The 9385-nt window shown below is 40.9% G+C and overlaps 1 long non-coding RNA gene across 2 annotated transcripts; it reads right to left on the reverse strand.

Moving 5' to 3' along the window:
• Nucleotides 1–3245: 3245 nt before the first annotated feature.
• LOC311142377 lies at nt 3246–9180 on the reverse strand. 2 transcript variants are annotated; one of them, XR_014614291.1, is made up of 7 exons: nt 9103–9180; nt 8222–8299; nt 7413–7463; nt 5079–7070; nt 4904–4960; nt 4305–4601; nt 3246–4166 (listed from the first exon to the last, which is right to left on the reverse strand). It is a non-coding gene; the product is annotated as an uncharacterized lncRNA (long non-coding RNA). The 2 variants fall into 2 exon arrangements; XR_014614292.1 differs by having other exon boundaries at nt 4904–4963.
• Nucleotides 9181–9385: the final 205 nt, after the last annotated feature.

A 9385-nucleotide genomic window follows, 5' to 3' on the forward strand; every position in this document is an offset into this window, starting at 1 on the left:
CACACACACACACACTGGACACATACACACACACACACACTGGAAACACACACACACACTGGAAACACACACACACACACTGGAAACACACACACACACACACACACTGGAAACACACACACACACACAAACACACACACACACACACACACTGGAAACACACACACACACACACACACTGGAAACACACACACACACAAACTGGAAACACACACACACACACACACACTGGAAACACACACACACACACACACACACACACAAACAGTCAGTATATACATTTGTCCAAGTGTGTGTGTGTGTGTGTGTGTGTCCACTGTTTGTGTCCTGTGTGTGTGTGTGTGTGTGTCCAGTGTGTGTGTGTGTGTGTCTCCAGTGTGTGTGTGTGTATGTGTCCAGTGTGTGTGTGTGTCCAGTGTGTGTGTATGTCAAGTGTGTGTGTTTGTGTTTCCAGTGTGTGTGTGTGTGTGTGTGTGTACAGTGTGTGTGTGTGTCCAGTGTGTGTGTGTATGTCAAGTGTGTGTGTTTGTTTGTCCAGTGTGTGTGTGTGTGTGTGTGTTTGTCCAGTGTGTGTGTGTGCATATGTGTCCAGTGTGTGTTTGTGTTTGTGTGTGTGTGTGTGTGTCCAGTTTGTGTGTGTGTGTGTGTGTGTGTGTGTCCAGTGTGTGTGTGTGTGTGTGTACATTGTGTGTGTGTGTCCAGTGTGTGTGTATGTCTAGTGTTTGTGTGTGTGTCCAGTGTTTGTGTTTGTGTGTCCAGTGTGTGTGTGTGTGTGTGTGTCCAGTGTGTGTGTGTGCATATGTGTCCAGTGTGTGTTTGTGTTTGTGTGTGTGTGTGTGTGTCCAGTGTGTGTGTGTGTGTGTGTGTGTGTCCAGTGTGTGTGTGTGTCCATTGTGTGTGTGTGTCCAGTGTGTGTGTGTGTATGTCTATTGTGTGTGTGTCTAGTGTGTGTGTGTGTGTGTCCAGTGTGAGTGTGTGTGTGTCCAGTGTGTGTTTTTGTCCAGTGTGTGTGTGTGTGTGTGCGTCCTTTGTGTGTATGTGTCCAGTGTGTGTGTGTGTGTGTGTGCGTCCTTTGTGTGTGTGTGTGTGTCCTTTGTGTGTATGTGTCCAGTGTGTGTGTTTACAGTGTGTGTGTGCGTGTGTGTCCAGTGAGTGTGTGTGTCCAGAGTGTGTACTGATACATGTGCACACACACACACACACACTGGACACACACACACACACACACACACTGGACAAACACACACACACACACACACACACACACACACACACACACACACACACACACACACACATACACGCACACTGGACACACACTGGACACACACACACACTGGACACACACACACACACACTGGACACATACACACACACACACACTGGAAACACACACACACACTGGAAACACACACACACTGGAAACACACACACACACACACACACACACACTGGAAACACACACACACACACACACACACACACACACACACACACACACACACACACACTGGAAACACACACACACACACTGGAAACACACACACACACAAACTGGAAACACACACACACACACACACTGGAAACACACACACACACACACACACACACACACACACACACACACACACACACTGGACACAGTGTGTCCAGTGTGTGTTTGTGTTTGTGTGTGTGTGTGTGTATGTGTCCAGTGTGTGTGTGTGTCCAGTGTGTGTGTATGTCAAGTGTGTGTGTTTGTGTGTCCAGTGTGTGTGTGTGTGTGTGTGTGTGTGTCCAGTGTGTGTGTGTGTCCAGTGTGTGTGTGTATATCAAGTGTGTGTGTTTGTGTGTCCAGTGTGTGTGTGTGTGTGTGTGTCCAGTGTGTGTGTGTGCATGTGTGTCCAGTGTGTGTTTGTGTTTGTGTGTGTGTGTGTGTGTGTGTCCAGTGTGTGTGTGTTTGTGTGTGTGTGTGTGTCCAGTGTGTGTGTGTGTGTGTACATTGTGTGTGTGTGTCCAGTGTGTGTGTATGTCTAGTGTTTGTGTGTGTGTCTAGTGTTTGTGTGTGTGTCCAGTGTTTGTGTTTGTGTTTCCAGTGTGTGTGTGTGTGTGTGTGTGTCCAGTGTGTGTGTGTGCATATGTGTCCAGTGTGTGTTTGTGTTTGTGTGTGTGTGTGTGTGTCCAGTGTGTGTGTGTGTGTGTGTGTGTGTGTGTGTTTTTGTCCAGTGTGTGTGTGTGTGTGCGTCCTTTGTGTGTGTGTGTGTCCTTTGTGTGTATGTGTCCAGTGTGTGTGTGTGTGTGTGTGCGTCCTTTGTGTGTGTGTGTGTGTCCTTTGTGTGTATGTGTCCAGTGTCCAGTGTGTGTGTTTACAGTGTGTGTGTGCGTGTGTGTCCAGTGTGTGTGTGTGTGTCCAGAGTGTGTACTGATACATGTGCACACACACACACACACTGGACACACACACACACACACACACACACTGGACAAACACACACACACACACACACGACACACACACACACACACTGGACACACACAGACACACACACACCGGGGACACACACACACACTGGACACACACACACACACATTGGACACACACACACACTGGACACACACACACACTGGACACACACACACTGGACACACACACACACACACAAAGACACACACACACACACGCACACACACACAGGACACACTGCTCACACACACACACACATACGTGTTTATAGACAATATCAGGACTTATGACAAAAATGTGACATATTGGGACATGCCTTTCCCAAGGTCCAAGAGACCTGGGAATCAGAATAGTTTGGTCCCATGATTCTAGGAATACATCCATCTGTTGAGATTTTGTCTAGGGCTATATTTTGTTCAGACCTGATTTTAATAGTATATATGAGGACTTTTTCGGGTTCATGTGACATATAAGGCCCATAGCAACAGCAGCCCATAGATACACACTGATTTTCAGGTTTATGTGACTTATGAAGAACCTGTAAATAGGGTCTGTATTTGAACGTGGTTCCGGTTACATGTTGAAATGTCTGCATAAGAATCATAGGTGTACAATACTTAACTAAAGCTTTAAAAAATATATTATAATAATCATGCTCACCAGATAGGTAACCTTCAACAGAAATGCCTATCCATGTTCACATAGCTCATAAATATAATATATTCTCAGTCTACTGTTTAAGTCGTATTATTGTTATTTATAACAATACATTTGCAGTCAATATTCATGTAAAAAAAGAGGGAACACTTTATGCCTTACTTTTATTGAGTGCCAGCGAAAATATGCAAATTAACAAATCAATTGAACACCCAGAATAGACCACCTACACTTTGCCTCCTTCCCTGCTATGCACAAGGCAGTAGAAATGGCATGTTTGAAATGAATGAGAAACTCTCTATTAAAGCATCCAGCTTCTATGAAACATGACAGTGTACATTCAGCTAACCTGTCTAAATAACATAGGGATTTACATCATAGTTACATAGTGCAAGTTACCATACACAAGGCCTGTTACAAGCACCCATTGAAATGGTAATAGTTTAACAGTAATTTAAACACCTTGCCACATTCAACAACTTGTGGTTAAGAACAAAGTGCTTCTGAAAACTTAGGAACAATAACAATCCCTTTAAGTACTGTTTATCTCTTTTCCCTGTCAATGAGAGCAGAGTATTAACACATATCATCAACTGTTATCCCAAAAAAATTTGACCATAAGTAGCAAACATATGCTCATTAATAGCCCTCAATTATACATAAACATACAAACATGTGGGATCTACAGTCGAGCCTATGTGGCATGTTTGTACAAGAACCAACAATATAAATCATTTAAGGAAAATAAAATAATATGAACATGAAACCCACAGATATTAACACTATCTGAGGAGAAGCTGATTGAAATTGGAATTGAATGGTACCTGAGCTACAGTTGGCATGCTCTAGTTATATCTATTCATCTTCCTTTTTAATGCTACATTTCTGTTGTGGATGTAGTATTTGATAGCAACCCAGTCTCTGTCTTTCAGAGCTACTGGCTCTGCTTGGAGGCAGGAGTCACAGTCCTTTTTACCTGGTATTCTGCAGCTTGTTATGAAATTAAGCAAATGCCGCTCAACAGCTTTCACTTCATCACCTGTCCACTTGCTTCTCACCTTCACAGCTTTCATAAATGGAAACAAAATACAACTGATTAACAATGAGCTCTGCTAAAGTGACAAATGGAGGATATGATACAAAGGATTCTAGTTAGTAGTTATATGATGTTATCAATACATGTGAATACAAAATGCTTACTAACCTTGCTTTCCTTTGGAGCACTTTGAGGATGCTTGGGATGTGACTATTTTACCATGTCTTGGTTGTGTGTTGCTCATGTGTACGTTATCCAAGGTGGTTGACTCAGGAGTGCCCTTCATGTTGTCCAGGGTGGTTGACTCAGAAGTGCCCTCCATGTTGTCCAGGGTGGTTGACTCAGAAGTGCCCTCCATGTTGTCCAGGGTGGTTGACTCAGAAGTGCCCTCCATGTTGTCCAGGGTGGTTGACTCTGGTGTTTGCCTCAGAAGTGTCTGGTCCCTAGAAGTCTCTGTTGTTGAGCCTTTGCAAAGTAATAATGAATGTGATTATGTTCTATGAGCTTCATGACAATACGTTTGCTTGCTTGTATTATTCACTGTAAACAACCTCAATGTCAGGCAATATGCAATTCTACATTAGATATTAACTGATATTTGAGATATAAACATAAACTGATTGCAAATCCATAAATGTGGAATTACTTATCACCACCAATGTGATTGTTAAAAAACAGATAGAGGATCATTTCGATAATCCCCACAGAAATGTGCATTTATGTGACATAACTTAAAGATATTACCACATATATACAAGTCAGGATACCTTTGCATTGATGTAGGTCAGCAATGGTTTCTTCACTGGAATCATCATCACTCATTTCTACTTCATATGGTTGGGTAAAAAACATTTACGGCCAATTATTTAAATTAAGGACTAACAACACTTATAATAGTTATATTTGAAGTGGCTAAAAACTATATTTCAAACAAAATTTTACCTTCAGGATTGACCTCAATGTCATCCAGCCCTTTCCCCTGCAGGTAAGGCAGTCTTCCTTTTTCGATTGCTATCAACAGTTTGCTGACTTTTGCGAGCTGCAGGGTACTCTCTGGAAGCCGATAGAATTCTCTATGGACACGGATGTCATGTCCTAGAAAGGTGGCAAGTTGATCCATTTCATTTTCTTTGAGGTTTAGTAGTGTGGACAAAGTGGCGACTTGTTTCCGCAATCTTGTTGAGGTGAGTGCCTCTGGGTTCTTTGCACCACATTGTTTGAATACTTGCGAAAGCAGTCAGAGCCTCTGTAATGGGAAAGGACACCTGGCCGTGTAAACATGTACACATTTTCTTTGTGGACTTGACACTCTTTTCTGCTTATCATGAGGAGGTCCATAGCAGTGATCATGTCAGGGGTTAGAAGCACTGGAACCTTTCTTGACCTTTTACCTCGAATCTCAACTCTCTCAAAGTGCTCTGCAAGCTTCCTCTCGAAGTCAGTAAGGCCCCTCACAATGTCTGGATTCAGCTCCGTAAGATCCCTGGATGTGAAAGACTGAAGCTCCATTTTTGAAACTTCCCCTTCCCTCCTTCTGTTAAATAGTACTACCTGCATCAAAGTCACTTTAGGAAGATTTCCAAAGCTTTTGCTGTTGGGTTCTTCCTCAAGGTCCTTCATACACTTAGCACGCTCAGTAGCAAGAAACGTGTGCAGCACCGACACATCCTCTGTAAAGGGTCAAACCTGTGGTTTATTCCATTTGGCTTGTTGAAGCGTACCCAATGCGGCAGCTGAAATGGACTCTGTCCACTTTTTCTGATGTAAAGTGGCAAATTGCTTTGCAGACTGCAACAGCAGGGCGATGTGCAGTGATGGCATTGCATTGAATAATGCCTGCAACTTTGGCTAAACTGTGTCCCAATTTCAAAGCCAATGATGGGATTTTATACGAGTTGCTTTCAACATCATAACCAGCAACATATCTTACTGCCTGTATCACATGGGGAAAGTTACAGGGCATAACAAGGACTTCGGTGCTCTTCAAAGGTGTTATAGCCCTTGCCGTTATCAATAGTCTTGCCATCGCTCTATTTTTTTGGCGTATGTAGTCATTCCTTCTCTCATATGGTTTCCTGGAATTCAACAGTGACTCGCCGATACAAAGGAATTCAGTTTCACTCCTTACAACCGAGGAAACGTCATCCTGGTTCATTTCACAAGCAATCTTCCAAACAGTTTCCTTAACTGAGTCAGGTCTTGGTAAGTGCAGTTGAATCCGTTTTCGCCCAACTTGAGGCTCTCCCTCAACAGACTTCTTCGGGCAGTTTCTCACATGTCTCCATAGGGAATTTCTTGCATACAGTCCTTCGCAAAATTTGCAATCACGGTAGTCATCAGATGGTTTTGCATTACTAGGTCTTTTACAGGCAACCATCTCTCCAGTGCCACAGCTTGCCACTTCAGTATTATGGTCAAAGTTTCATCTCTTCTTAAGAGAGCGTAACAACTCTCTTCTTTTGCGGGATCCTTTATTAAAACTGAAAGCCATTGCAACATCAGGCTTTTCACTGTGGATGGATTTGAGGTGTCTTGCCAATTTATAAATGGCCTTTTTACAATAAAGACAAAATTGCTTCTTGTTGTACTTGCTTCCTTTTGCTGTTATTGACAAAGGTGTGACATTTATGGAGCTTTTCTGGTGTGATGTGTTCTCTGATGAATTGGCACTGCAGCTTATTACTGAAGTACAAGGATTGCTGCGCATCTTTGAATAACTTAATGTTCTTGGCTTCTCTGAACTGGTGGTACTATCCCCACTGTGTGCTGTAACATTCCCTAATGGTTTGTTCTCTGACAATTTGTGGTGGAGATTCTTTTCTGTGGTTTTATATTCCTTACTACAAGAACTTGTAGTACTTATAATAGAAGCATCCGAGGAATTGCCACATGAGTCTGGAAGATAGTCTGCAGCATCCGAAGATTCATCAAGGTCTGAAAAAAAAGAAAAAAAAGCATCTAATTCTGTCAATAACTTTATACATGTATTAATACCTAGGGTATCATACTCCCTACAGTGCCATCACATTGTGCATAACACCTACATACTCACAGAAAAATGTATTCTAGTAAACTGATTGAAAGACCTCTGTCTCTCAGCTATCTCTTCTCATAACGATCCTCACAACGATCATGACGGCGCCTCAGATTTTGCAGATGGCGGCTTTTTCTAAGCTGTACAAATTTCTACAATGTTTCCTCACATCAAAAATACCACAATGTGTTAACAAAGAACATTAACTATTTTATCTAATGACAAGAATGCAGCTTTCTTACCTGCTTTGCAGTAGGACACTGGAAGGGTACAATTTCACTGGACTTGCTTGCCTTGAATGAAATTATGAAGAATAAATATTTGTTTTTAATAACACAGTACCGTAACAGTAAATTAGGATATTATACATTATACTGTATGTGAAAATAATTTGGGTTAAGAAATTGACAATACTGTTTTATAGATGACCTATAAATGAAAAAATGAATATGTGGATCTGGGGTTTTCAAGCAAGACTCTATAGAAATGGTTAAAACTGTACAATATCTGCTAACCAACAATATGAGGACTGTGTAACACACACACTCTACTCTGGTTGGGTCATACCATATCGGGACGTCATCTGAAACACATTTACGCCTTGAACAGACTAAGTACAAAATGAGGAGATGACGACTGAACACATCTAGAGTCAAGGTTCCTGACTTTGAGTTATCCTTTTGATGTCAAAGAAAGCTCACAACCTTAAAAGTAATGTAAATGGGTCAACTGCAATATAAATTAAATCACGCAAATTGATAAGAAATATGTTAAATGGCAAAAACATTGCCCAAAAAATACAAAAACATAGGCATTAGAGAGAATAAAGATTAATTTTATGTTTTGAGGGGTGGTTAGTTCTGACAAATGGTCGGGCTAATTTTGTTTATGCTATGATATCGAAACAAGGGATGGGAATTTTGATATTGTGAACATTTTACACAAAAGGTTGGTTGTAATACAGTAAAAAGCCATGTAATTTATATATTGGAATGAACTGAGACAACAATTTAATTTAAATAGAAAAGATCTACAATAAATGTGTAATAACCTGTTGGAAGGATGAAGTGGATCTCTGTCTCACTTCTGGGTCTGCTGAAGGTTGAGCTGGGATCTTGTCACTTGGTGTCTGCAACGAAATACAACAATAACATGTCAGAAATATAGTGTTTTATAATATAGATCATATCTATTTAGTAAACTAATGATCATACTCAGTTCAGTCACAATATATTCCTACCACCTGTCTATCATAATCCCATTTGGGGTGAGACTCATTGCTGAGGTCAAGGGCTGCATTGACCAAAGATGTTAGGAAAGATAATTCATATATGGATCTGGGCTTTTTATGCAAGACTCTATAAAAATGGTTAGAACTGTACAATATCTGCTAACCAACAATATGAGGACCGTGTAACACACACACTCTACTCTGGTTGGGTCATACCATATCAGGACGTCATCTGAAACACATTTACGTCTGGAACAGCCTTAGTACCAAATGAGGACTTGACGACTGAACACATCTATAGTCAAGGTTCCTGACTTTGAGTTATCCTTTTGTTGTCAAAGAAAGCTCACAACCTTAAAAGTAATGTAAATGGATCAACTGCCATATAAATTAAATCACGCAAATTGATAAGAAATATGTTAAATGGGCAAAAACATTGCCCCAAAAATACAAAAACATAGGCATTAGAGAGAATAAAGATTAATTTTATGTTTTGAGGGGCGGTTAGTTCTGTCAAATGGTTGGGCTAATTTTGTTTACGCTATGATATCGAAACAAGTTATGGGAATGTTGATTAAGTGAACATTTTACACAAAAGGTTGGTTGTAATACAGTAAAAAGCCATTTAATTCATATTTTGGAATGAACTGAGACAACAATTTAATTTAAATAGAAAAGATCTACAGTAAATGTGTAATAACCTGTTGGAAGGATGAAGTGGATCTCTGTCTCACTTCTGGGTCTGCTGAAGGTTGAGCTGGGATCTTGTCAGTTGGTGTCTGCAACGAAATACAACAATAACATGTCAGAAATATTGTGTTTTATAATATAGATCATATCTATTTCGTAAACTAATGATCATACTCAGTTGAGTCACAATATATTCCTACCACCTGTCAATCATAATCGCCTTTGGGGTGAGACTCATTGCTGAGGTCAAGGGCTGCATTGACCACAAATGTTAGGAAAGATAATTCATATGTG

The sequence above is a fragment of the Coregonus lavaretus genome (genome assembly GCF_964263955.1).
Source record: "Coregonus lavaretus genome assembly, chromosome: 2".
NCBI lineage: Eukaryota > Metazoa > Chordata > Actinopteri > Salmoniformes > Salmonidae > Coregonus > Coregonus lavaretus.